The 25,998-nt window shown below is 53.3% G+C and overlaps 16 non-coding genes and 2 pseudogenes across 16 annotated transcripts; all 18 read right to left on the bottom strand.

Annotated features, from left to right (window-relative positions):
• Positions 1 to 5,783: 5,783 nt before the first annotated feature.
• Positions 5,784 to 5,974, bottom strand: LOC137328194 (U2 spliceosomal RNA). Its single transcript, XR_010964681.1, has one exon. It is a non-coding gene; the product is annotated as a U2 spliceosomal RNA (small nuclear RNA).
• An 812-nt stretch (positions 5,975 to 6,786) lies between these two features.
• LOC137328195 (U2 spliceosomal RNA) lies at positions 6,787 to 6,977 on the bottom strand. Its single transcript, XR_010964682.1, has one exon. It is a non-coding gene; the product is annotated as a U2 spliceosomal RNA (small nuclear RNA).
• Positions 6,978 to 7,789: 812 nt separating this feature from the next.
• LOC137328226 (U2 spliceosomal RNA) lies at positions 7,790 to 7,980 on the bottom strand. Its single transcript, XR_010964710.1, has one exon. It is a non-coding gene; the product is annotated as a U2 spliceosomal RNA (small nuclear RNA).
• Positions 7,981 to 8,792: 812 nt separating this feature from the next.
• Positions 8,793 to 8,983, bottom strand: LOC137328196 (U2 spliceosomal RNA). The gene has a single exon (XR_010964683.1). It is a non-coding gene; the product is annotated as a U2 spliceosomal RNA (small nuclear RNA).
• An 812-nt stretch (positions 8,984 to 9,795) lies between these two features.
• LOC137328197 (U2 spliceosomal RNA) lies at positions 9,796 to 9,986 on the bottom strand. Its single transcript, XR_010964684.1, has one exon. It is a non-coding gene; the product is annotated as a U2 spliceosomal RNA (small nuclear RNA).
• Positions 9,987 to 10,798: 812 nt separating this feature from the next.
• LOC137330743 (U2 spliceosomal RNA) lies at positions 10,799 to 10,989 on the bottom strand. Its single transcript, XR_010965168.1, has one exon. It is a non-coding gene; the product is annotated as a U2 spliceosomal RNA (small nuclear RNA).
• An 812-nt stretch (positions 10,990 to 11,801) lies between these two features.
• LOC137330744 (U2 spliceosomal RNA) lies at positions 11,802 to 11,992 on the bottom strand. Its single transcript, XR_010965169.1, has one exon. It is a non-coding gene; the product is annotated as a U2 spliceosomal RNA (small nuclear RNA).
• An 812-nt stretch (positions 11,993 to 12,804) lies between these two features.
• LOC137328199 (U2 spliceosomal RNA) lies at positions 12,805 to 12,995 on the bottom strand. The gene has a single exon (XR_010964686.1). It is a non-coding gene; the product is annotated as a U2 spliceosomal RNA (small nuclear RNA).
• Positions 12,996 to 13,807: 812 nt separating this feature from the next.
• LOC137328983 (U2 spliceosomal RNA) lies at positions 13,808 to 13,978 on the bottom strand (annotated as a pseudogene).
• Positions 13,979 to 17,824: 3,846 nt separating this feature from the next.
• On the bottom strand, positions 17,825 to 17,915 carry LOC137328981 (U2 spliceosomal RNA; annotated as a pseudogene).
• Positions 17,916 to 18,727: 812 nt separating this feature from the next.
• LOC137328201 (U2 spliceosomal RNA) lies at positions 18,728 to 18,918 on the bottom strand. The gene has a single exon (XR_010964687.1). It is a non-coding gene; the product is annotated as a U2 spliceosomal RNA (small nuclear RNA).
• Positions 18,919 to 19,730: 812 nt separating this feature from the next.
• On the bottom strand, positions 19,731 to 19,921 carry LOC137330745 (U2 spliceosomal RNA). The gene has a single exon (XR_010965170.1). It is a non-coding gene; the product is annotated as a U2 spliceosomal RNA (small nuclear RNA).
• Positions 19,922 to 20,733: 812 nt separating this feature from the next.
• On the bottom strand, positions 20,734 to 20,924 carry LOC137328157 (U2 spliceosomal RNA). Its single transcript, XR_010964644.1, has one exon. It is a non-coding gene; the product is annotated as a U2 spliceosomal RNA (small nuclear RNA).
• Positions 20,925 to 21,736: 812 nt separating this feature from the next.
• On the bottom strand, positions 21,737 to 21,927 carry LOC137328202 (U2 spliceosomal RNA). Its single transcript, XR_010964688.1, has one exon. It is a non-coding gene; the product is annotated as a U2 spliceosomal RNA (small nuclear RNA).
• Positions 21,928 to 22,739: 812 nt separating this feature from the next.
• Positions 22,740 to 22,930, bottom strand: LOC137328203 (U2 spliceosomal RNA). Its single transcript, XR_010964689.1, has one exon. It is a non-coding gene; the product is annotated as a U2 spliceosomal RNA (small nuclear RNA).
• An 812-nt stretch (positions 22,931 to 23,742) lies between these two features.
• On the bottom strand, positions 23,743 to 23,933 carry LOC137328204 (U2 spliceosomal RNA). The gene has a single exon (XR_010964690.1). It is a non-coding gene; the product is annotated as a U2 spliceosomal RNA (small nuclear RNA).
• An 812-nt stretch (positions 23,934 to 24,745) lies between these two features.
• Positions 24,746 to 24,936, bottom strand: LOC137328205 (U2 spliceosomal RNA). Its single transcript, XR_010964691.1, has one exon. It is a non-coding gene; the product is annotated as a U2 spliceosomal RNA (small nuclear RNA).
• An 812-nt stretch (positions 24,937 to 25,748) lies between these two features.
• LOC137328158 (U2 spliceosomal RNA) lies at positions 25,749 to 25,939 on the bottom strand. The gene has a single exon (XR_010964645.1). It is a non-coding gene; the product is annotated as a U2 spliceosomal RNA (small nuclear RNA).
• Between the last annotated feature and the right edge of the window lie 59 nt (positions 25,940 to 25,998).

The following is a 25,998-nucleotide window of genomic DNA, read 5'->3' on the forward strand; positions in this document are numbered from 1 at the left end:
GTCTTCCAGCAGCAGCCGATGTCCGTCTCAGTGTGCGTCCCCGGGAACAGCCCGTAGAGCACAGAAACCTGTGTTACGGAGCTGCTCGGGACGAACCTGGACAGATACCACTGCATCTCTTTCCAGACCTTCTTTGCAAAGGCACATTCCATAAGGAGATGGGTGACGGTCTCGTCTCCACCGCAGCCTCCTCTGGGGCAGCGCGCGGTGGCGCTGAGAGCCCGGGAGTGCATGAAGGATCTGACGGGAAGGGCCCTTCTCACCACCAGCCAAGCAAGGTCTTGGTGCTTGTTTGAAAGCTCTGGCGATGAGGCGTTCTGCCAAATGACATTGACAGTCTGCTCGGGGAACCAACCGACAGGATCCACCATCTCCTTTTCCCGCAGGGTCTCGAGGACGTTACGTGCGGACCACTTGCTGATCGCCTTGTGGTCAAAGGTGTTTTCCTGCACAAACCTTTCCACGAAGGACAGGTGGGGCGGAACGGTCCAACTGGACGGAGCGTTCCGTGGCAGCGTGGCCAGGCCCATCCTTCTCAACACCGGGGACAGGTAGAACCTCAGCACGTAGTGACACTTTGTGTTTGCGTACTGAGGGTCTATGCACAGCTTGATGCAGCCGCACACAAAGGTGGCCATCAGGATGAGGGCCACGTTGGGCACGCCTTTCCCCCCTTTCTCTGGAGATTTGTACATCGTGACCCTGCGGACACGGTCCATTTTTGATCTCCAGACAAAGTGGAAGATGGCTCGGGTGACTGTCGCGGCGCAGGAGCGAGGTATGGGCCAGACCTGCGCCACGTACAGCAACACCGAGAGCACCTCGCACCTGATGACCAGGTTCTTGCCCACGATCGAGAGGGATCGTTGATCCCACAGTCCCAGTTTCTGCTTAACCTTGGAGATACGCTCCTCCCAGTTTTTGGTGCACGCCCCGGCCCCCCCGAACCAGATCCCCAGCACCTTCAGGTAATCCGACCTGACGGTGAAGGGGACAAAGGATCGGTCGGTCCAGTTCCCAAAGAACATGGCCTCGCTCTTGCTACGATTTACCCTGGCCCCCGAGGCCAGTTCGAACTGGTCGCAGATGCTCATCAATCTGCGGACCGACAGCTGATCCGAGCAAAAGACGGCGACGTCATCCATGTACAGGGAGGCCTTGACCTGAGTGCCTCCGCTGCCTGGGATCGTCACCCCTCTTATGCCCGCATCCCTCCTGATGGACTCGGCAAAGGGTTCGATGCAACACACGAACAAGACGGAGGAGAGAGGACAGCCCTGCCTGACTCCAGATTTGATCGGAAAGCTTTCTGATTCCCACCCGTTGATTGAAACTGCGCTACTGATGTTTGTGTAGAGCAGTTGGATCCAATTTCGGATTCCCTCCCCAAACCCCATTTTGGAGAGCACGTCCATCATGTACGTGTGGGATATTCTGTCAAAGGCCTTCTCCTGGTCTAGGCTGATCAGGCAGGTGTTCACCCCCCTGTCCTGTACGTAGGCAATCGTATCCCTGAGTAGCGCCAGGCTGTCAGAGATCTTCCTGCCGGGTACGGCGCAGGTCTGATCGGGGTGGATCACCACCTCCAGGGCTGACTTGACCCGATTGGCGATGACCTTGGACAGAATTTTGTAGTCCACGTTAAGTAGTGAGATGGGTCGCCAATTTTTGATTTCTTCCCTCTCCCCCTTCTGTTTGTAGATGAGGGTGATGATGCCTTTCCTCATGGAGTCTGACATGCTGCCCGCCAGAAGCATACCCCCGTACACTTCCAGCAGGTCTGGGCCTATCCAGTCCCACAGAGCCGAGTACAACTCCATCGGTAAGCCGTCGCTTCCGGGAGTCTTACTCTTCTCGAAGGATCGGACGGCCTTTGTCAGTTCGTCCAGAGTTAGCGGGTGATCCAGACTCTCCCGCTTGCTGTCGTCTAGAACCTCCGTGATAGACGACAAGAAGGAGTGGGAGGCCGCGCTGTCTGTGGGCTTCGCGTCGTACAGTCCGGCATAAAAGGATTTGCAGATCCTCAGCATGTCGGGCTGCGAGGACGTGACCGAGCCGTTTTCTTCCTTCAGGCTGCTGATCACAGAGCTCTCTCTGTGCACCTTTTGGAAGAAGAAGCGCGAGCAAGTCTCGTCCTGCTCCACGGAGCGGACTCTGGACCGGAAGATGATCTTGGAGGCCTCGGAGGCAAAGAGCGAGGCTTGCTGGTCCTTCACCTCTCTGAGTTCCTCCCCGACATCGATCCCCATCGACTGCAGCAGGAGAAGATTCTGCATGCTTTTCTGGAGTCGGGACGTTTCCCTCTGCCTCTCTCTCGCCTTCTGAACACCTTTGAGGATGAAGAACCTCTTGATGTTCGCCTTGATGGCTTCCCACCAGTGCACTGGGGAATCAAAGAGGGGTTTTACGGTTCTCCAACCTTTGTAATCCCTCGTCAGTTCCTCAATGTTTCCCGGGGTCAACAGTTTCACGTTCAGCTTCCATGTCCCCCTGCCCACTCTCTGATCGTCCTGTAGGTGACAGTCGGCCAGGAGGAGGCAGTGGTCAGAGAAGAACACCGGTGTGACCTTGGTGGATCTGACCTTGAGCTTCGGGGATACAAACAGGAAGTCTATCCTGGAACGGACGGACCCGTCTGGTCTGGACCAGGTGTATTGACGCGCCGCTCCGTCTGCAGGGTTGCTGAAGACGTCGCACAGCTTGGCGTCTTTCACCGCTTCCATCAGGAGTTTGGACGTGGCGTCCAGTTTGCTGTCGGCTCTGCCGGATCGTCCAGCCGCATCGATGATGCAGTTGAAGTCACCGCCGAGAATGACCGGCTTGGACGTCGCCAGCAGCAGTGGGAGCTGCTGGAAGACGGCCAGCCGCTCGTCCTTCAGAGCCGGGGCGTACACGTTGATCAGCCGGAGCGGAGCGTTTTTGTACTTTACGTCTGCTACGAGGAGACGGCCCCCCACCACCTCCTTTACTTCGGTGATGGTGAAGTTGCCCCCCCGCAGCAGAATCCCCAGGCCGGAGGCACGGTTATCGTTGCCTCCCGACCAGATAGACGGCCCGTGGGCCCAGCGCTGCGACCATTGCCTGTAATTGCTGAGATGCGGCAGGCCGCACTCCTGTAAGAACAGCAGGTCGCTCTTGACCTTGGCCAGGTAGTCCAAGGTCGACACACATCGCGTAGTGCTTTTAACGCTACGCACGTTAATGGATGCGACTTTCAGACCCATTTTAACAAATGTTTAAAGTCTCACCCGTCAGTCCGTTTGCTGTCTCCAGCTCTTGGCCGTGTTTCTGCATATAGGTGATCTGTGTAAAGTGTTCCACGATCCCTGAGCTGAGGTACGAGTTCTGTTCTGCCTCAGAGAGGGGGTCGTCGTCCCGCCGGGGTGACATCGGCGGCCTGGTGTCAGGTGAAGAGTCCGTGCGATCCTCGATCGGTTGGGGCTCCTCGTTGTCGCTTCTCCCGGTTTCCCGGAGCTGGTCTTCGCTCTCTGCGGTGCTGCTCCCGGTGTCTCGGAGCTGGTGTGCGCTGGGCACTACGATGCTGCCGGCTTCCCGGAGCTGGAGGGCACTGGAGGCGTTGTCGCTCCCAGTGTTCTGGAGATGGGGGGTGCCGATCGCATCGGGGTCACCTTGGGTATTTTGCCGCTTTGGGTGGGACGGCTGACCACTTCGCTCCTGTCGTCCCTCCTCGTCAGACTCGGGGTAGTCGTTGCAGTCCGACTGCGACTCGAGTGCTCTTTTGGCCCCTGGTGTAGTGTCGGCAGGGGCTTGTTTCCTTTTCTCTGGCTTCTTCTTTTTGGTTTTATTGACCACCAGCTGCCATCCTCCCTCTGCTGCCTCCTCGTCCATGGACTCTGTCATCTGTTGAGGAGGCTCGGAGCTGGGTGTCGGGGTCTGGCAGTTTTCGGCTTGACCCTTTCCTCGTTCATTGTTTTCCTGGGCTAGGGTCTTCTTGGAGGAGGTCGCGGCCGGGCGCTGACTCTTGGCCTTCTTTGGGGCATCCTTGCTTGTTTCCCCCTCCTCCTCCGCTGTGTTGTTCTTGGCCGCCTGGGCGTAGCTGAGGTTGCGTTCGGGGCAGACCCTGTAGAGATGGCCTTCCAGCCCGCACAGGTTGCAGCGCTTGCTCTCCTTGCAGTCCTTAGTCTGGTGTCCTTCCTGTTTGCAGTTCTTGCAGATGGTTGCAGTGCAGGTGTTCGCCAAATGGCCGGATTTGCCGCAGGTGCGACAGACTCTGGGCTGCCCCACGTACGTGATGTATCCTCGACTTCCTCCGATGGCGAAGCTGGAGGGAGGGTGGACGATGTTGCCGTGGGCGTCCAGTCTCAACGTTGCCGTGACTTCCCTCTTGCTGGTCCAGATCCCAAACTGGTCGGTGACGTCGACGCTGTTCTGCGCCCTGTCGACGTATCTGGCGAGGAACGTCAGCACATCGGCGACCGGGACGTGTGGGTTGTACATGTGTACAATCAGCTTGCGATTCCTCTGCGTTGGGAGGGTGAAAAGCGGCTCCGCAGTGAGCATGGCCAGCAGTCCGACGCTCCCCTTCTCCTTGAAGACTTGAAGAAGCTTCTGGCATCCAGCGACGGTCTTGAAGGTGACGTCATAATGTCCGCTTCGAGGGAAATCCTGGAGGCAGAAGATGTCCGTCGCTTTGAATCCACAGCAGTCGAGCAGAACGCGCTTGACGAAAAGCTCCCGATCCACCGGCGAAACACATTCGACTGTCGTTACCGTCACCCTGACGGTGTTTGGCACACCATGGCCGACTGCCCGGGTGCCCTTCCCTGCCATTGCAGTGTTGGTGTGGTCCTTATGCAAATTTAGGGGCGGAGCCAGCACACAAACGACCAATCACAGCAAAGTCCGCACTTTGCGAGCGCACGAGGTCGCGGCCAGCGTTCCAGTCCGCTCAGATCCAAATAAGCCCGAAAAGGAACACACTTGATCTTAGCCAAAAGGCCGAGAAGCGATAACCGGTAAACTCCCGCTCCTGCTCCATTCTTCCTCGGACTCTCTCTTCTTCTTCAAAATGGTGTTGGGTGACTGAGCTTCGGTGTGAAGAGTGGCCAGCAAACTTTGAGCAACACAATATTTTTTACCAGAACATCTAACCAAGATGAAAAGCCATCTCCGTAACACCCCCCTTCCCTTTGGCTGAGGTAACACGATCACAGCTTTTGCATTTTCGGGTGCTTCATCAACGGGCGCGCAGGATCTCAATGGAGCGCAGAATCGGTCCTGCAGCTGCCAAGTAAAGTCTGGGGTTTGCTAAGGCTGGTTCCCGGCAATAAGTCGTAGGAGACAGGCAGGGTGGCATGGGAATAGACTGCAGCAGGCGTGGCGGGCAGGGCGGGGTGCATGTGCCCAACACCACCAACCCCCATCCACCCACCCATCCTTTTCCAATGGAGGCGCCCGTGCCTGCAGTCGCACGGAAATCCAACAGGGGGCAACCTCCAGCTTAGCTGTCGAGCGGGAAACGTGGTGAGGCCTCACCCTGAAATATAGGCCAAGTCCCCATGGACAGATACGGGAAGAAAAACACAATGGTGGCTGCTTACCTTGCTGAGCAGGAGTGAAAGTGGCGTCAGCGGCGTTGGCAACATGGCGCAACGGCCGGGCGAGGAACAACGCGGAGCGAGCATCAACCTCCGAAGGAAAGGAGAGCATGGTCAAGCAGCTGTAAAAAGTTTTCCTTCTTTTATAACAATATTGACTACAGTAATAACATATGGCCCAAAAAAGAAACAAAATCTGTTTTTTGTTTTTCGAATCTCCCCGAGGGGAGCTGCACCGATCCTGCAAGCACTGCGATACCAGGTCGATGCGCGGAGTGGACGGAGCAAGCTCTCGTTCCATCTCCCTGTTCCAAAAATCAATTTAATATTTGGTCCCCAGATAGGGGACGTATCAGATATTAAACTGATAAGAACAGAAACTACACTGGATCTTAGCCAAAAGGCCGAGAAGCGATAACCGGTAAACTCCCGCTCCTGCTCCATTCTTCCTCGGACTCTCTCTTCTTCTTCAAAATGGTGTTGGGTGACTGAGCTTCGGTGTGAAGAGTGGCCGGCAAACTTTGAGCAACACAATATTTTTTACCAGAACATCTAACCAAGATGAAAAGCCATCTCCGTAACACCCCCCTTCCCTTTGGCTGAGGTAACACGATCACAGCTTTTGCATTTTCGGGTGCTTAATCAACGGGCGCGCAGGATCTCAATGGAGCGCAGAATCGGTCCTGCAGCTGCCAAGTAAAGTCTGGGGTTTGCTAAGGCTGGTTCCCGGCAATAAGTCGTAGGAGACAGGCAGGGTGGCATGGGAATAGACTGCAGCAGGCGTGGCGGGCAGGGCGGGGTGCATGTGCCCAACACCACCAACCCCCATCCACCCACCCATCCTTTTCCAATGGAGGCGCCCGTGCCTGCAGTCGCACGGAAATCCAACAGGGGGCAACCTCCAGCTTAGCTGTCGAGCGGGAAACGTGGTGAGGCCTCACCCTGAAATATAGGCCAAGTCCCCATGGACAGATACGGGAAGAAAAACACAATGGTGGCTGCTTACCTTGCTGAGCAGGAGTGAAAGTGGCGTCAGCGGCGTTGGCAACATGGCGCAACGGCCGGGCGAGGAACAACGCGGAGCGAGCATCAACCTACGAAGGAAAGGAGAGCATGGTCAAGCAGCTGCAAAAAGTTTTCCTTCTTTTATAACAATATTGACCACAGTAATAACATATGGCCCAAAAAAGAAACAAAATCTGTTTTTTGTTTTTCGAATCTCCCCGAGGGGAGCTGCACCGATCCTGCAAGCACTGCGATACCAGGTCGATGCGCGGAGTGGACGGAGCAAGCTCTCGTTCCATCTCCCTGTTCCAAAAATCAATTTAATATTTGGTCCCCAGATAGGGGACGTATCAGATATTAAACTGATAAGAACAGAAACTACACTGGATCTTAGCCAAAAGGCCGAGAAGCGATAACCGGTAAACTCCCGCTCCTGCTCCATTCTTCCTCGGACTCTCTCTTCTTCTTCAAAATGGTGTTGGGTGACTGAGCTTAGGTGTGAAGAGTGGCCGGCAAACTTTTAGCAACACAATATTTTTTACCAGAACATCTAACCAAGATGAAAAGCCATCTCCGTAACACCCCCCTTCCCTTTGGCTGAGGTAACACGATCACAGCTTTTGCATTTTCGGGTGCTTAATCAACGGGCGCGCAGGATCTCAATGGAGCGCAGAATCGGTCCTGCAGCTGCCAAGTAAAGTCTGGGGTTTGCTAAGGCTGGTTCCCGGCAATAAGTCGTAGGAGACAGGCAGGGTGGCATGGGAATAGACTGCAGCAGGCGTGGCGGGCAGGGCGGGGTGCATGTGCCCAACACCACCAACCCCCATCCACCCACCCATCCTTTTCCAATGGAGGCGCCCGTGCCTGCAGTCGCACGGAAATCCAACAGGGGGCAACCTCCAGCTTAGCTGTCGAGCGGGAAACGTGGTGAGGCCTCACCCTGAAATATAGGCCAAGTCCCCATGGACAGATACGGGAAGAAAAACACAATGGTGGCTGCTTACCTTGCTGAGCAGGAGTGAAAGTGGCGTCAGCGGCGTTGGCAACATGGCGCAACGGCCGGGCGAGGAACAACGCGGAGCGAGCATCAACCTACGAAGGAAAGGAGAGCATGGTCAAGCAGCTGCAAAAAGTTTTCCTTCTTTTATAACAATATTGACTACAGTAATAACATATGGCCCAAAAAAGAAACAAAATCTGTTTTTTGTTTTTCGAATCTCCCCGAGGGGAGCTGCACCGATCCTGCAAGCACTGCGATACCAGGTCGATGCGCGGAGTGGACGGAGCAAGCTCTCGTTCCATCTCCCTGTTCCAAAAATCAATTTAATATTTGGTCCCCAGATAGGGGACGTATCAGATATTAAACTGATAAGAACAGAAACTACACTGTATCTTAGCCAAAAGGCCGAGAAGCGATAACCGGTAAACTCCCGCTCCTGCTCCATTCTTCCTCGGACTCTCTCTTCTTCTTCAAAATGGTGTTGGGTGACTGAGCTTAGGTGTGAAGAGTGGCCGGCAAACTTTTAGCAACACAATATTTTTTACCAGAACATCTAACCAAGATGAAAAGCCATCTCCGTAACACCCCCCTTCCCTTTGGCTGAGGTAACACGATCACAGCTTTTGCATTTTCGGGTGCTTAATCAACGGGCGCGCAGGATCTCAATGGAGCGCAGAATCGGTCCTGCAGCTGCCAAGTAAAGTCTGGGGTTTGCTAAGGCTGGTTCCCGGCAATAAGTCGTAGGAGACAGGCAGGGTGGCATGGGAATAGACTGCAGCAGGCGTGGCGGGCAGGGCGGGGTGCATGTGCCCAACACCACCAACCCCCATCCACCCACCCATCCTTTTCCAATGGAGGCGCCCGTGCCTGCAGTCGCACGGAAATCCAACAGGGGGCAACCTCCAGCTTAGCTGTCGAGCGGGAAACGTGGTGAGGCCTCACCCTGAAATATAGGCCAAGTCCCCATGGACAGATACGGGAAGAAAAACACAATGGTGGCTGCTTACCTTGCTGAGCAGGAGTGAAAGTGGCGTCAGCGGCGTTGGCAACATGGCGCAACGGCCGGGCGAGGAACAACGCGGAGCGAGCATCAACCTACGAAGGAAAGGAGAGCATGGTCAAGCAGCTGCAAAAAGTTTTCCTTCTTTTATAACAATATTGACTACAGTAATAACATATGGCCCAAAAAAGAAACAAAATCTGTTTTTTGTTTTTCGAATCTCCCCGAGGGGAGCTGCACCGATCCTGCAAGCACTGCGATACCAGGTCGATGCGCGGAGTGGACGGAGCAAGCTCTCGTTCCATCTCCCTGTTCCAAAAATCAATTTAATATTTGGTCCCCAGATAGGGGACGTATCAGATATTAAACTGATAAGAACAGAAACTACACTGGATCTTAGCCAAAAGGCCGAGAAGCGATAACCGGTAAACTCCCGCTCCTGCTCCATTCTTCCTCGGACTCTCTCTTCTTCTTCAAAATGGTGTTGGGTGACTGAGCTTCGGTGTGAAGAGTGGCCGGCAAACTTTTAGCAACACAATATTTTTTACCAGAACATCTAACCAAGATGAAAAGCCATCTCCGTAACACCCCCCTTCCCTTTGGCTGAGGTAACACGATCACAGCTTTTGCATTTTCGGGTGCTTAATCAACGGGCGCGCAGGATCTCAATGGAGCGCAGAATCGGTCCTGCAGCTGCCAAGTAAAGTCTGGGGTTTGCTAAGGCTGGTTCCCGGCAATAAGTCGTAGGAGACAGGCAGGGTGGCATGGGAATAGACTGCAGCAGGCGTGGCGGGCAGGGCGGGGTGCATGTGCCCAACACCACCAACCCCCATCCACCCACCCATCCTTTTCCAATGGAGGCGCCCGTGCCTGCAGTCGCACGGAAATCCAACAGGGGGCAACCTCCAGCTTAGCTGTCGAGCGGGAAACGTGGTGAGGCCTCACCCTGAAATATAGGCCAAGTCCCCATGGACAGATACGGGAAGAAAAACACAATGGTGGCTGCTTACCTTGCTGAGCAGGAGTGAAAGTGGCGTCAGCGGCATTGGCAACATGGCGCAACGGCCAGGCGAGGAACAACGCGGAGCGAGCATCAACCTACGAAGGAAAGGAGAGCATGGTCAAGCAGCTGCAAAAAGTTTTCCTTCTTTTATAACAATATTGACTACAGTAATAACATATGGCCCAAAAAAGAAACAAAATCTGTTTTTTGTTTTTCGAATCTCCCCGAGGGGAGCTGCACCGATCCTGCAAGCACTGCGATACCAGGTCGATGCGCGGAGTGGACGGAGCAAGCTCTCGTTCCATCTCCCTGTTCCAAAAATCAATTTAATATTTGGTCCCCAGATAGGGGACGTATCAGATATTAAACTGATAAGAACAGAAACTACACTGGATCTTAGCCAAAAGGCCGAGAAGCGATAACCGGTAAACTCCCGCTCCTGCTCCATTCTTCCTCGGACTCTCTCTTCTTCTTCAAAATGGTGTTGGGTGACTGAGCTTCGGTGTGAAGAGTGGCCGGCAAACTTTTAGCAACACAATATTTTTTACCAGAACATCTAACCAAGATGAAAAGCCATCTCCGTAACACCCCCCTTCCCTTTGGCTGAGGTAACACGATCACAGCTTTTGCATTTTCGGGTGCTTAATCAACGGGCGCGCAGGATCTCAATGGAGCGCAGAATCGGTCCTGCAGCTGCCAAGTAAAGTCTGGGGTTTGCTAAGGCTGGTTCCCGGCAATAAGTCGTAGGAGACAGGCAGGGTGGCATGGGAATAGACTGCAGCAGGCGTGGCGGGCAGGGCGGGGTGCATGTGCCCAACACCACCAACCCCCATCCACCCACCCATCCTTTTCCAATGGAGGCGCCCGTGCCTGCAGTCGCACGGAAATCCAACAGGGGGCAACCTCCAGCTTAGCTGTCGAGCGGGAAACGTGGTGAGGCCTCACCCTGAAATATAGGCCAAGTCCCCATGGACAGATACGGGCAGAAAAACACAATGGTGGCTGCTTACCTTGCTGAGCAGGAGTGAAAGTGGCGTCAGCGGCGTTGGCAACATGGCGCAACGGCCGGGCGAGGAACAACGCGGAGATAGCAACAACCTACGAAGGAAAGGAGAGCATGGTCAAGCAGCTGTAAAAAGTTTTCCTTCTTTTATAACAATATTGACTACAGTAATAACATATGGTCCAAAAAAGAAACAAAATCTGTTTTTTGTTTTTCGAATCTCCCCGAGGGGAGCTGCACCGATCCTGGAAGCACTGCGATACCAGGTCGATGCGCGGAGTGGACGGAGCAAGCTCTCGTTCCATCTCCCTGTTCCAAAAATCAATTTAATATTTGGTCCCCAGATAGGGGACGTATCAGATATTAAACTGATAAGAACAGAAACTACACTGGATCTTAGCCAAAAGGCCGAGAAGCGATAACCGGTAAACTCCCGCTCCTGCTCCATTCTTCCTCGGACTCTCTCTTCTTCTTCAAAATGGTGTTGGGTGACTGAGCTTCGGTGTGAAGAGTGGCCGGCAAACTTTTAGCAACACAATATTTTTTACCAGAACATCTAACCAAGATGAAAAGCCATCTCCGTAACACCCCCCTTCCCTTTGGCTGAGGTAACACGATCACAGCTTTTGCATTTTCGGGTGCTTAATCAACGGGCGCGCAGGATCTCAATGGAGCGCAGAATCGGTCCTGCAGCTGCCAAGTGAAGTCTGGGGTTTGCTAAGGCTGGTTCCCGGCAATAAGTCGTAGGAGACAGGCAGGGTGGCATGGGAATAGACTGCAGCAGGCGTGGCGGGCAGGGCGGGGTGCATGTGCCCAACACCACCAACCCCCATCCACCCACCCATCCTTTTCCAATGGAGGCGCCCGTGCCTGCAGTCGCACGGAAATCCAACAGGGGGCAACCTCCAGCTTAGCTGTCGAGCGGGAAACGTGGTGAGGCCTCACCCTGAAATATAGGCCAAGTCCCCATGGACAGATACGGGCAGAAAAACACAATGGTGGCTGCTTACCTTGCTGAGCAGGAGTGAAAGTGGCGTCAGCGGCGTTGGCAACATGGCGCAACGGCCGGGCGAGGAACAACGCGGAGATAGCAACAACCTACGAAGGAAAGGAGAGCATGGTCAAGCAGCTGTAAAAAGTTTTCCTTCTTTTATAACAATATTGACTACAGTAATAACATATGGTCCAAAAAAGAAACAAAATCTGTTTTTTGTTTTTCGAATCTCCCCGAGGGGAGCTGCACCGATCCTGGAAGCACTGCGATACCAGGTCGATGCGCGGAGTGGACGGAGCAAGCTCTCGTTCCATCTCCCTGTTCCAAAAATCAATTTAATATTTGGTCCCCAGATAGGGGACGTATCAGATATTAAACTGATAAGAACAGAAACTACACTGGATCTTAGCCAAAAGGCCGAGAAGCGATAACCGGTAAACTCCCGCTCCTGCTCCATTCTTCCTCGGACTCTCTCTTCTTCTTCAAAATGGTGTTGGGTGACTGAGCTTCGGTGTGAAGAGTGGCCGGCAAACTTTGAGCAACACAATATTTTTTACCAGAACATCTAACCAAGATGAAAAGCCATCTCCGTAACACCCCCCTTCCCTTTGGCTGAGGTAACACGATCACAGCTTTTGCATTTTCGGGTGCTTAATCAACGGGCGCGCAGGATCTCAATGGAGCGCAGAATCGGTCCTGCAGCTGCCAAGTGAAGTCTGGGGTTTGCTAAGGCTGGTTCCCGGCAATAAGTCGTAGGAGACAGGCAGGGTGGCATGGGAATAGACTGCAGCAGGCGTGGCGGGCAGGGCGGGGTGCATGTGCCCAACACCACCAACCCCCATCCACCCACCCATCCTTTTCCAATGGAGGCGCCCGTGCCTGCAGTCGCACGGAAATCCAACAGGGGGCAACCTCCAGCTTAGCTGTCGAGCGGGAAACGTGGTGAGGCCTCACCCTGAAATATAGGCCAAGTCCCCATGGACAGATACGGGAAGAAAAACACAATGGTGGCTGCTTACCTTGCTGAGCAGGAGTGAAAGTGGCGTCAGCGGCGTTGGCAACATGGCGCAACGGCCGGGCGAGGAACAACGCGGAGCGAGCATCAACCTACGAAGGAAAGGAGAGCATGGTCAAGCAGCTGCAAAAAGTTTTCCTTCTTTTATAACAATATTGACTACAGTAATAACATATGGCCCAAAAAAGAAACAAAATCTGTTTTTTGTTTTTCGAATCTCCCCGAGGGGAGCTGCACCGATCCTGCAAGCACTGCGATACCAGGTCGATGCGCGGAGTGGACGGAGCAAGCTCTCGTTCCATCTCCCTGTTCCAAAAATCAATTTAATATTTGGTCCCCAGATAGGGGACGTATCAGATATTAAACTGATAAGAACAGAAACTACACTGGATCTTAGCCAAAAGGCCGAGAAGCGATAACCGGTAAACTCCCGCTCCTGCTCCATTCTTCCTCGGACTCTCTCTTCTTCTTCAAAATGGTGTTGGGTGACTGAGCTTCGGTGTGAAGAGTGGCCGGCAAACTTTTAGCAACACAATATTTTTTACCAGAACATCTAACCAAGATGAAAAGCCATCTCCGTAACACCCCCCTTCCCTTTGGCTGAGGTAACACAATCACAGCTTTTGCATTTTCGGGTGCTTAATCAACGGGCGCGCAGGATCTCAATGGAGCGCAGAATCGGTCCTGCAGCTGCCAAGTAAAGTCTGGGGTTTGCTAAGGCTGGTTCCCGGCAATAAGTCGTAGGAGACAGGCAGGGTGGCATGGGAATAGACTGCAGCAGGCGTGGCGGGCAGGGCGGGGTGCATGTGCCCAACACCACCAACCCCCATCCACCCACCCATCCTTTTCCAATGGAGGCGCCCGTGCCTGCAGTCGCACGGAAATCCAACAGGGGGCAACCTCCAGCTTAGCTGTCGAGCGGGAAACGTGGTGAGGCCTCACCCTGAAATATAGGCCAAGTCCCCATGGACAGATACGGGAAGAAAAACACAATGGTGGCTGCTTACCTTGCTGAGCAGGAGTGAAAGTGGCGTCAGCGGCATTGGCAACATGGCGCAACGGCCAGGCGAGGAACAACGCGGAGCGAGCATCAACCTACGAAGGAAAGGAGAGCATGGTCAAGCAGCTGCAAAAAGTTTTCCTTCTTTTATAACAATATTGACTACAGTAATAACATATGGCCCAAAAAAGAAACAAAATCTGTTTTTTGTTTTTCGAATCTCCCCGAGGGGAGCTGCACCGATCCTGCAAGCACTGCGATACCAGGTCGATGCGCGGAGTGGACGGAGCAAGCTCTCGTTCCATCTCCCTGTTCCAAAAATCAATTTAATATTTGGTCCCCAGATAGGGGACGTATCAGATATTAAACTGATTTTTTTTTTTTTTTTTTCAAAAAATATACTTTATTCATAAAATTTGCAGCAGTACATACAATACAGTTGTCATATCGCTTTCCAAATGTACACAATACAGATTATACAATTTGCAGGTTACGTCAAGTACAGTTCAATGAACACATTGGACATAATTACAGTTCATGACACTCTAGGGTGTCTCATTGCTTCATACTCAACACAGATTATTGCTTACAGATTCATTTCAGATTCATTACAGGTACATTACAGCAATTTGAATTTTACATTCTGCCCGAGGGGGTTTTTCCCTGATTGCAGCCCCTCGGTTTACAATGTCGGGAAGGCTCTAAACGGTTGCCTTTCCCCACAGGGCCTTTGCGGCGGCCGCACCCATCCTCAGTGCGTCCCTCAGCACGTAGTCCTGGACCTTGGAATGTGCCAGTCTGCAACACTCGGTCGAGGACAACTCCTTGTGCTGGAAGACCAGCAAGTTTCGGGCAGACCAAAGGGCGTCTTTCACCGAGTTGATGGTCTTCCAGCAGCAGCCGATGTCCGTCTCAGTGTGCGTCCCCGGGAACAGCCCGTAGAGCACAGAAACCTGTGTTACGGAACTGCTCGGGACGAACCTGGACAGATACCACTGCATCTCTCTCCAGACCTTCTTTGCAAAGGCACATTCCATAAGGAGATGGGTGACGGTCTCGTCTCCACCGCAGCCTCCTCTGGGACAGCGCGCGGTGGCGCTGAGAGTCCGGGAGTGCATGAAGGATCTGACGGGAAGGGCCCTTCTCACCACCAGCCAAGCTAGGTCTTGGTGCTTGTTTGAAAGCTCTGGCGATGAGGCGTTCTGCCAAATGACATTGACAGTCTGCTCGGGGAACCAACCGACAGGATCCACCATCTCCTTTTCCCGCAGGGTCTCGAGGACGTTACGTGCGGACCACTTGCTGATCGCCTTGTGGTCAAAGGTGTTTTCCTGCACAAACCTTTCCACGCAGGACAGGTGGGGCGGAACGGTCCAACTGGACGGAGCGTTCCGTGGCAGCGTGGCCAGGCCCATCCTTCTCAACACCGGGGACAGGTAGAACCTCAGCACGTAGTGACACTTTGTGTTTGCGTACTGAGGGTCTATGCACAGCTTGATGCAGCCGCACACAAAGGTGGCCATCAGGATGAGGGCCACGTTGGGCACGCCTTTCCCCCCTTTCTCTGGAGATTTGTACATCGTGACCCTGCGGACACGGTCCATTTTTGATCTCCAGACAAAGTGGAAGATGGCTCGGGTGACTGTCGCGGCGCAGGAGCGAGGTATGGGCCAGACCTGCGCCACGTACAGCAACACCGAGAGCACCTCGCACCTGATGACCAGGTTCTTGCCCACAATCGAGAGGGATCGTTGATGCCACAGTCCCAGTTTCTGCTTAACCTTGGAGATACGCTCCTCCCAGTTTTTGGTGCACGCCCCGGCCCCCCCGAACCAGATCCCCAGCACCTTCAGGTAATCCGACCTGACGGTGAAGGGGACAAAGGATCGGTCGGTCCAGTTCCCAAAGAACATGGCCTCGCTCTTGCTACGATTTACCCTGGCCCCCGAGGCCAGTTCGAACTGGTCGCAGATGCTCATCAATCTGCGGACCGACAGCTGATCCGAGCAAAAGACGGCGACGTCATCCATGTACAGGGAGGCCTTGACCTGAGTGCCTCCGCTGCCTGGGATCGTCACCCCTCTTATGCCCGCATCCCTCCTGATGGACTCGGCAAAGGGTTCGATGCAACACACGAACAAGACGGAGGAGAGAGGACAGCCCTGCCTGACTCCAGATTTGATCGGAAAGCTTTCTGATTCCCACCCGTTGATTGAAACTGCGCTACTGATGTTTGTGTAGAGCAGTTGGATCCAATTTCGGATTCCCTCCCCAAACCCCATTTTGGAGAGCACGTCCATCATGTACGTGTGGGATATTCTGTCAAAGGCCTTCTCCTGGTCCAGGCTGATCAGGCAGGTGTTCACCCCCCTGTCCTGTACGTAGGCAATCGTATCCCTGAGTAGCGCCAGGCTATCAGAGATCTTCCTGCCGGGTACGGTGCAGGTCTGATCGGGGTGGATCACCACCTCCAGGGCTGACTTGACCCGATTGGCGATGACCTTGGACAGAATTTTGTAGTCCACGTTAAGTAGTGAGATGGGTCGCCAATTTTTGATTTCTTCCCTCTCCCCCTTCTGTTTGTAGATGAGGGTGATGATGCCTTTCCTCATGGAGTCTGACATGCTGCCTGCCAGAAGCATACCCCCGTACACTTCCAGCAGGTCTGGGCCTATCCAGTCCCACAGAGCCGAGTACAACTCCATCGGTAAGCCGTCGCTTCCGGGAGTCTTACTCTTCTCGAAGGATCGGACGGCCTTTGTCAGTTCGTCCAGAGTTAGCGGGTGATCCAGACTCTCCCGCTTGCTGTCGTCTAGAACCTCCGTGATAGACGACAAGAAGGAGTGGGAGGCCGCGCTGTCTGTGGGCTTCGCGTCGTACAGTCCGGCATAAAAGGATTTGCAGATCCTCAGTATGTCGGGCTGCGAGGACGTGACCGAGCCGTTCTCTTCCTTCAGGCTGCTGATCACAGAGCTCTCTCTGTGCACCTTTTGGAAGAAGAAGCGCGAGCAAGTCTCGTCCTGCTCCACGGAACGGACTCTGGACCGGAAGATGATCTTGGAGGCCTCGGAGGCAAAGAGCGAGGCTTGCTGGTCCTTCACCTCTCTGAGTTCCTCCCCGACATCGATCCCCATCGACTGCAGCAGGAGAAGATTCTGCATGCTTTTCTGGAGTCGGGACGTTTCCCTCTGCCTCTCTCTCGCCTTCTGAACACCTTTGAGGATGAAGAACCTCTTGATGTTCGCCTTGATGGCTTCCCACCAGTGCACTGGGGAATCAAAGAGGGGCTTTACGGTTCTCCAACCTTTGTAATCCCTCGTCAGTTCCTCAATGTTTCCCGGGGTCAACAGTTTCACGTTCAGCTTCCATGTCCCCCTGCCCACTCTCTGATCGTCCTGTAGGTGACAGTCGGCCAGGAGGAGGCAGTGGTCAGAGAAGAACACCGGTGTGACCTTGGTGGATCTGACCTTGAGCTTCGGGGATACAAACAGGAAGTCTATCCTGGAACGGACGGACCCGTCTGGTCTGGACCAGGTGTATTGACGCGCCGCTCCGTCTGCAGGGTTGTTGAAGACGTCGCACAGCTTGGCGTCTTTCACCGCTTCCATCAGGAGTTTGGACGTGGCGTCCAGTTTGCTGTCGGCTCTGCCGGATCGTCCAGCCGCATCGATGATGCAGTTGAAGTCACCGCCGAGAATGACCGGCTTGGACGTCGCCAGCAGCAGTGGGAGCTGCTGGAAGACGGCCAGCCGCTCGTCCTTCAGAGCCGGGGCGTACACGTTGATCAGCCGGAGCGGAGCGTTTTTGTACATTACGTCTGCTACGAGGAGACGGCCCCCCACCACCTCCTTTACTTCGGTGATGGTGAAGTTGCCCCCCCGCAGCAGAATCCCCAGGCCGGAAGCACGGTTATCGTTGCCTCCCGACCAGATAGACGGCCCGTGGGCCCAGCGCTGCGACCATTGCCTGTAATTGCTGAGATGCGGCAGGCCGCACTCCTGTAAGAACAGCAGGTCGCTCTTGACCTTGGCCAGGTAGTCCAAGGTCGACACACATCGCGTAGTGCTTTTAACGCTACGCACGTTAATGGATGCGACTTTCAGACCCATTTTAACAACTGTTTAAAGTCTCACCCGTCAGTCCGTTTGCTGTTTCCAGCTCTTGGCCGTGTTTCTGCATATAGGTGATCTGTGTAAAGTGTTCCACGATCCCTGAGCTGAGGTACGAGTTCTGTTCTGCCTCAGAGAGGGGGTCGTCGTCCCGCCGGGGCGTATCAGATATTAAACTGATAAGAACAGAAACTACACTGGATCTTAGCCAAAAGGCCGAGAAGCGATAACCGGTAAACTCCCGCTCCTGCTCCATTCTTCCTCGGACTCTCTCTTCTTCTTCAAAATGGTGTTGGGTGACTGAGCTTCGGTGTGAAGAGTGGCCGGCAAACTTTTAGCAACACAATATTTTTTACCAGAACATCTAACCAAGATGAAAAGCCATCTCCGTAACACCCCCCTTCCCTTTGGCTGAGGTAACACGATCACAGCTTTTGCATTTTCGGGTGCTTAATCAACGGGCGCGCAGGATCTCAATGGAGCGCAGAATCGGTCCTGCAGCTGCCAAGTAAAGTCTGGGGTTTGCTAAGGCTGGTTCCCGGCAATAAGTCGTAGGAGACAGGCAGGGTGGCATGGGAATAGACTGCAGCAGGCGTGGCGGGCAGGGCGGGGTGCATGTGCCCAACACCACCAACCCCCATCCACCCACCCATCCTTTTCCAATGGAGGCGCCCGTGCCTGCAGTCGCACGGAAATCCAACAGGGGGCAACCTCCAGCTTAGCTGTCGAGCGGGAAACGTGGTGAGGCCTCACCCTGAAATATAGGCCAAGTCCCCATGGACAGATACGGGAAGAAAAACACAATGGTGGCTGCTTACCTTGCTGAGCAGGAGTGAAAGTGGCGTCAGCGGCGTTGGCAACATGGCGCAACGGCCGGGCGAGGAACAACGCGGAGCGAGCATCAACCTACGAAGGAAAGGAGAGCATGGTCAAGCAGCTGCAAAAAGTTTTCCTTCTTTTATAACAATATTGACTACAGTAATAACATATGGCCCAAAAAAGAAACAAAATCTGTTTTTTGTTTTTCGAATCTCCCCGAGGGGAGCTGCACCGATCCTGCAAGCACTGCGATACCAGGTCGATGCGCGGAGTGGACGGAGCAAGCTCTCGTTCCATCTCCCTGTTCCAAAAATCAATTTAATATTTGGTCCCCAGATAGGGGACGTATCAGATATTAAACTGATAAGAACAGAAACTACACTGGATCTTAGCCAAAAGGCCGAGAAGCGATAACCGGTAAACTCCCGCTCCTGCTCCATTCTTCCTCGGACTCTCTCTTCTTCTTCAAAATGGTGTTGGGTGACTGAGCTTCGGTGTGAAGAGTGGCCGGCAAACTTTTAGCAACACAATATTTTTTACCAGAACATCTAACCAAGATGAAAAGCCATCTCCGTAACACCCCCCTTCCCTTTGGCTGAGGTAACACGATCACAGCTTTTGCATTTTCGGGTGCTTAATCAACGGGCGCGCAGGATCTCAATGGAGCGCAGAATCGGTCCTGCAGCTGCCAAGTAAAGTCTGGGGTTTGCTAAGGCTGGTTCCCGGCAATAAGTCGTAGGAGACAGGCAGGGTGGCATGGGAATAGACTGCAGCAGGCGTGGCGGGCAGGGCGGGGTGCATGTGCCCAACACCACCAACCCCCATCCACCCACCCATCCTTTTCCAATGGAGGCGCCCGTGCCTGCAGTCGCACGGAAATCCAACAGGGGGCAACCTCCAGCTTAGCTGTCGAGCGGGAAACGTGGTGAGGCCTCACCCTGAAATATAGGCCAAGTCCCCATGGACAGATACGGGCAGAAAAACACAATGGTGGCTGCTTACCTTGCTGAGCAGGAGTGAAAGTGGCGTCAGCGGCGTTGGCAACATGGCGCAACGGCCGGGCGAGGAACAACGCGGAGATAGCAACAACCTACGAAGGAAAGGAGAGCATGGTCAAGCAGATGTAAAAAGTTTTCCTTCTTTTATAACAATATTGACTACAGTAATAACATATGGTCCAAAAAAGAAACAAAATCTGTTTTTTGTTTTTCGAATCTCCCCGAGGGGAGCTGCACCGATCCTGGAAGCACTGCGATACCAGGTCGATGCGCGGAGTGGACGGAGCAAGCTCTCGTTCCATCTCCCTGTTCCAAAAATCAATTTAATATTTGGTCCCCAGATAGGGGACGTATCAGATATTAAACTGATAAGAACAGAAACTACACTGGATCTTAGCCAAAAGGCCGAGAAGCGATAACCGGTAAACTCCCGCTCCTGCTCCATTCTTCCTCGGACTCTCTCTTCTTCTTCAAAATGGTGTTGGGTGACTGAGCTTCGGTGTGAAGAGTGGCCGGCAAACTTTGAGCAACACAATATTTTTTACCAGAACATCTAACCAAGATGAAAAGCCATCTCCGTAACACCCCCCTTCCCTTTGGCTGAGGTAACACGATCACAGCTTTTGCATTTTCGGGTGCTTAATCAACGGGCGCGCAGGATCTCAATGGAGCGCAGAATCGGTCCTGCAGCTGCCAAGTGAAGTCTGGGGTTTGCTAAGGCTGGTTCCCGGCAATAAGTCGTAGGAGACAGGCAGGGTGGCATGGGAATAGACTGCAGCAGGCGTGGCGGGCAGGGCGGGGTGCATGTGCCCAACACCACCAACCCCCATCCACCCACCCATCCTTTTCCAATGGAGGCGCCCGTGCCTGCAGTCGCACGGAAATCCAACAGGGGGCAACCTCCAGCTTAGCTGTCGAGCGGGAAACGTGGTGAGGCCTCACCCTGAAATATAGGCCAAGTCCCCATGGACAGATACGGGAAGAAAAACACAATGGTGGCTGCTTACCTTGCTGAGCAGGAGTGAAAGTGGCGTCAGCGGCGTTGGCAACATGGCGCAACGGCCGGGCGAGGAACAACGCGGAGCGAGCATCAACCTACGAAGGAAAGGAGAGCATGGTCAAGCAGCTGCAAAAAGTTTTCCTTCTTTTATAACAATATTGACTACAGTAATAACATATGGCCCAAAAAAGAAACAAAATCTGTTTTTTGTTTTTCGAATCTCCCCGAGGGGAGCTGCACCGATCCTGCAAGCACTGCGATACCAGGTCGATGCGCGGAGTGGACGGAGCAAGCTCTCGTTCCAACTCCCTGTTCCAAAAATCAATTTAATATTTGGTCCCCAGATAGGGGACGTATCAGATATTAAACTGATAAGAACAGAAACTACACTGGATCTTAGCCAAAAGGCCGAGAAGCGATAACCGGTAAACTCCCGCTCCTGCTCCATTCTTCCTCGGACTCTCTCTTCTTCTTCAAAATGGTGTTGGGTGACTGAGCTTCGGTGTGAAGAGTGGCCGGCAAACTTTTAGCAACACAATATTTTTTACCAGAACATCTAACCAAGATGAAAAGCCATCTCCGTAACACCCCCCTTCCCTTTGGCTGAGGTAACACAATCACAGCTTTTGCATTTTCGGGTGCTTAATCAACGGGCGCGCAGGATCTCAATGGAGCGCAGAATCGGTCCTGCAGCTGCCAAGTAAAGTCTGGGGTTTGCTAAGGCTGGTTCCCGGCAATAAGTCGTAGGAGACAGGCAGGGTGGCATGGGAATAGACTGCAGCAGGCGTGGCGGGCAGGGCGGGGTGCATGTGCCCAACACCACCAACCCCCATCCACCCACCCATCCTTTTCCAATGGAGGCGCCCGTGCCTGCAGTCGCACGGAAATCCAACAGGGGGCAACCTCCAGCTTAGCTGTCGAGCGGGAAACGTGGTGAGGCCTCACCCTGAAATATAGGCCAAGTCCCCATGGACAGATACGGGAAGAAAAACACAATGGTGGCTGCTTACCTTGCTGAGCAGGAGTGAAAGTGGCGTCAGCGGCGTTGGCAACATGGCGCAACGGCCGGGCGAGGAACAACGCGGAGCGAGCATCAACCTACGAAGGAAAGGAGAGCATGGTCAAGCAGCTGCAAAAAGTTTTCCTTCTTTTATAACAATATTGACTACAGTAATAACATATGGCCCAAAAAAGAAACAAAATCTGTTTTTTGTTTTTCGAATCTCCCCGAGGGGAGCTGCACCGATCCTGCAAGCACTGCGATACCAGGTCGATGCGCGGAGTGGACGGAGCAAGCTCTCGTTCCATCTCCCTGTTCCAAAAATCAATTTAATATTTGGTCCCCAGATAGGGGACGTATCAGATATTAAACTGATAAGAACAGAAACTACACTGGATCTTAGCCAAAAGGCCGAGAAGCGATAACCGGTAAACTCCCGCTCCTGCTCCATTCTTCCTCGGACTCTCTCTTCTTCTTCAAAATGGTGTTGGGTGACTGAGCTTCGGTGTGAAGAGTGGCCGGCAAACTTTTAGCAACACAATATTTTTTACCAGAACATCTAACCAAGATGAAAAGCCATCTCCGTAACACCCCCCTTCCCTTTGGCTGAGGTAACACGATCACAGCTTTTGCATTTTCGGGTGCTTAATCAACGGGCGCGCAGGATCTCAATGGAGCGCAGAATCGGTCCTGCAGCTGCCAAGTAAAGTCTGGGGTTTGCTAAGGCTGGTTCCCGGCAATAAGTCGTAGGAGACAGGCAGGGTGGCATGGGAATAGACTGCAGCAGGCGTGGCGGGCAGGGCGGGGTGCATGTGCCCAACACCACCAACCCCCATCCACCCACCCATCCTTTTCCAATGGAGGCGCCCGTGCCTGCAGTCGCACGGAAATCCAACAGGGGGCAACCTCCAGCTTAGCTGTCGAGCGGGAAACGTGGTGAGGCCTCACCCTGAAATATAGGCCAAGTCCCCATGGACAGATACGGGAAGAAAAACACAATGGTGGCTGCTTACCTTGCTGAGCAGGAGTGAAAGTGGCGTCAGCGGCGTTGGCAACATGGCGCAACGGCCGGGCGAGGAACAACGCGGAGCGAGCATCAACCTACGAAGGAAAGGAGAGCATGGTCAAGCAGCTGCAAAAAGTTTTCCTTCTTTTATAACAATATTGACTACAGTAATAACATATGGCCCAAAAAAGAAACAAAATCTGTTTTTTGTTTTTCGAATCTCCCCGAGGGGAGCTGCACCGATCCTGCAAGCACTGCGATACCAGGTCGATGCGCGGAGTGGACGGAGCAAGCTCTCGTTCCATCTCCCTGTTCCAAAAATCAATTTAATATTTGGTCCCCAGATAGGGGACGTATCAGATATTAAACTGATAAGAACAGAAACTACACTGGATCTTAGCCAAAAGGCCGAGAAGCGATAACCGGTAAACTCCCGCTCCTGCTCCATTCTTCCTCGGACTCTCTCTTCTTCTTCAAAATGGTGTTGGGTGACTGAGCTTCGGTGTGAAGAGTGGCCGGCAAACTTTTAGCAACACAATATTTTTTACCAGAACATCTAACCAAGATGAAAAGCCATCTCCGTAACACCCCCCTTCCCTTTGGCTGAGGTAACACGATCACAGCTTTTGCATTTTCGGGTGCTTAATCAACGGGCGCGCAGGATCTCAATGGAGCGCAGAATCGGTCCTGCAGCTGCCAAGTAAAGTCTGGGGTTTGCTAAGGCTGGTTCCCGGCAATAAGTCGTAGGAGACAGGCAGGGTGGCATGGGAATAGACTGCAGCAGGCGTGGCGGGCAGGGCGGGGTGCATGTGCCCAACACCACCAACCCCCATCCACCCACCCATCCTTTTCCAATGGAGGCGCCCGTGCCTGCAGTCGCACGGAAATCCAACAGGGGGCAACCTCCAGCTTAGCTGTCGAGCGGGAAACGTGGTGAGGCCTCACCCTGAAATATAGGCCAAGTCCCCATGGACAGATACGGGAAGAAAAACACAATGGTGGCTGCTTACCTTGCTGAGCAGGAGTGAAAGTGGCGTCAGCGGCGTTGGCAACATGGCGCAACGGCCGGGCGAGGAACAACGCGGAGCGAGCATCAACCTACGAAGGAAAGGAGAGCATGGTCAAGCAGCTGCAAAAAGTTTTCCTTCTTTTATAACAATATTGACTACAGTAATAACATATGGCCCAAAAAAGAAACAAAATCTGTTTTTTGTTTTTCGAATCTCCCCGAGGGGAGCTGCACCGATCCTGCAAGCACTGCGATACCAGGTCGATGCGCGGAGTGGACGGAGCAAGCTCTCGTTCCATCTCCCTGTTCCAAAAATCAATTTAATATTTGGTCCCCAGATAGGGGACGTATCAGATATTAAACTGATAAGAACAGAAACTACACTGGATCTTAGCCAAAAGGCCGAGAAGCGATAACCGGTAAACTCCCGCTCCTGCTCCATTCTTCCTCGGACTCTCTCTTCTTCTTCAAAATGGTGTTGGGTGACTGAGCTTCGGTGTGAAGAGTGGCCGGCAAACTTTTAGCAACACAATATTTTTTACCAGAACATCTAACCAAGATGAAAAGCCATCTCCGTAACACCCCCCTTCCCTTTGGCTGAGGTAACACGATCACAGCTTTTGCATTTTCGGGTGCTTAATCAACGGGCGCGCAGGATCTCAATGGAGCGCAGAATCGGTCCTGCAGCTGCCAAGTAAAGTCTGGGGTTTGCTAAGGCTGGTTCCCGGCAATAAGTCGTAGGAGACAGGCAGGGTGGCATGGGAATAGACTGCAGCAGGCGTGGCGGGCAGGGCGGGGTGCATGTGCCCAACACCACCAACCCCCATCCACCCACCCATCCTTTTCCAATGGAGGCGCCCGTGCCTGCAGTCGCACGGAAATCCAACAGGGGGCAACCTCCAGCTTAGCTGTCGAGCGGGAAACGTGGTGAGGCCTCACCCTGAAATATAGGCCAAGTCCCCATGGACAGATACGGGAAGAAAAACACAATGGTGGCTGCTTACCTTGCTGAGCAGGAGTGAAAGTGGCGTCAGCGGCATTGGCAACATGGCGCAACGGCCAGGCGAGGAACAACGCGGAGCGAGCATCAACCTACGAAGGAAAGGAGAGCATGGTCAAGCAGCTGCAAAAAGTTTTCCTTCTTTTATAACAATATTGACTACAGTAATAACATATGGCCCAAAAAAGAAACAAAATCTGTTTTTTGTTTTTCGAATCTCCCCGAGGGGAGCTGCACCGATCCTGCAAGCACTGCGATACCAGGTCGATGCGCGGAGTGGACGGAGCAAGCTCTCGTTCCATCTCCCTGTTCCAAAAATCAATTTAATATTTGGTCCCCAGATAGGGGACGTATCAGATATTAAACTGATAAGAACAGAAACTACACTGGATCTTAGCCAAAAGGCCGAGAAGCGATAACCGGTAAACTCCCGCTCCTGCTCCATTCTTCCTCGGACTCTCTCTTCTTCTTCAAAATGGTGTTGGGTGACTGAGCTTCGGTGTGAAGAGTGGCCGGCAAACTTTGAGCAACACAATATTTTTTACCAGAACATCTAACCAAGATGAAAAGCCATCTCCGTAACACCCCCCTTCCCTTTGGCTGAGGTAACACGATCACAGCTTTTGCATTTTCGGGTGCTTAATCAACGGGCGCGCAGGATCTCAATGGAGCGCAGAATCGGTCCTGCAGCTGCCAAGTGAAGTCTGGGGTTTGCTAAGGCTGGTTCCCGGCAATAAGTCGTAGGAGACAGGCAGGGTGGCATGGGAATAGACTGCAGCAGGCGTGGCGGGCAGGGCGGGGTGCATGTGCCCAACACCACCAACCCCCATCCACCCACCCATCCTTTTCCAATGGAGGCGCCCGTGCCTGCAGTCGCACGGAAATCCAACAGGGGGCAACCTCCAGCTTAGCTGTCGAGCGGGAAACGTGGTGAGGCCTCACCCTGAAATATAGGCCAAGTCCCCATGGACAGATACGGGAAGAAAAACACAATGGTGGCTGCTTACCTTGCTGAGCAGGAGTGAAAGTGGCGTCAGCGGCGTTGGCAACATGGCGCAACGGCCGGGCGAGGAACAACGCGGAGCGAGCATCAACCTACGAAGGAAAGGAGAGCATGGTCAAGCAGCTGCAAAAAGTTTTCCTTCTTTTATAACAATATTGACTACAGTAATAACATATGGCCCAAAAAAGAAACAAAATCTGTTTTTTGTTTTTCGAATCTCCCCGAGGGGAGCTGCACCGATCCTGCAAGCACTGCGATACCAGGTCGATGCGCGGAGTGGACGGAGCAAGCTCTCGTTCCAACTCCCTGTTCCAAAAATCAATTTAATATTTGGTCCCCAGATAGGGGACGTATCAGATATTAAACTGATAAGAACAGAAACTACACTGGATCTTAGCCAAAAGGCCGAGAAGCGATAACCGGTAAACTCCCGCTCCTGCTCCATTCTTCCTCGGACTCTCTCTTCTTCTTCAAAA

The sequence above is a fragment of the Heptranchias perlo genome, chromosome 12 (assembly GCF_035084215.1).
Source record: "Heptranchias perlo isolate sHepPer1 chromosome 12, sHepPer1.hap1, whole genome shotgun sequence".
In the NCBI taxonomy this organism is placed as follows: domain Eukaryota; kingdom Metazoa; phylum Chordata; class Chondrichthyes; order Hexanchiformes; family Hexanchidae; genus Heptranchias; species Heptranchias perlo.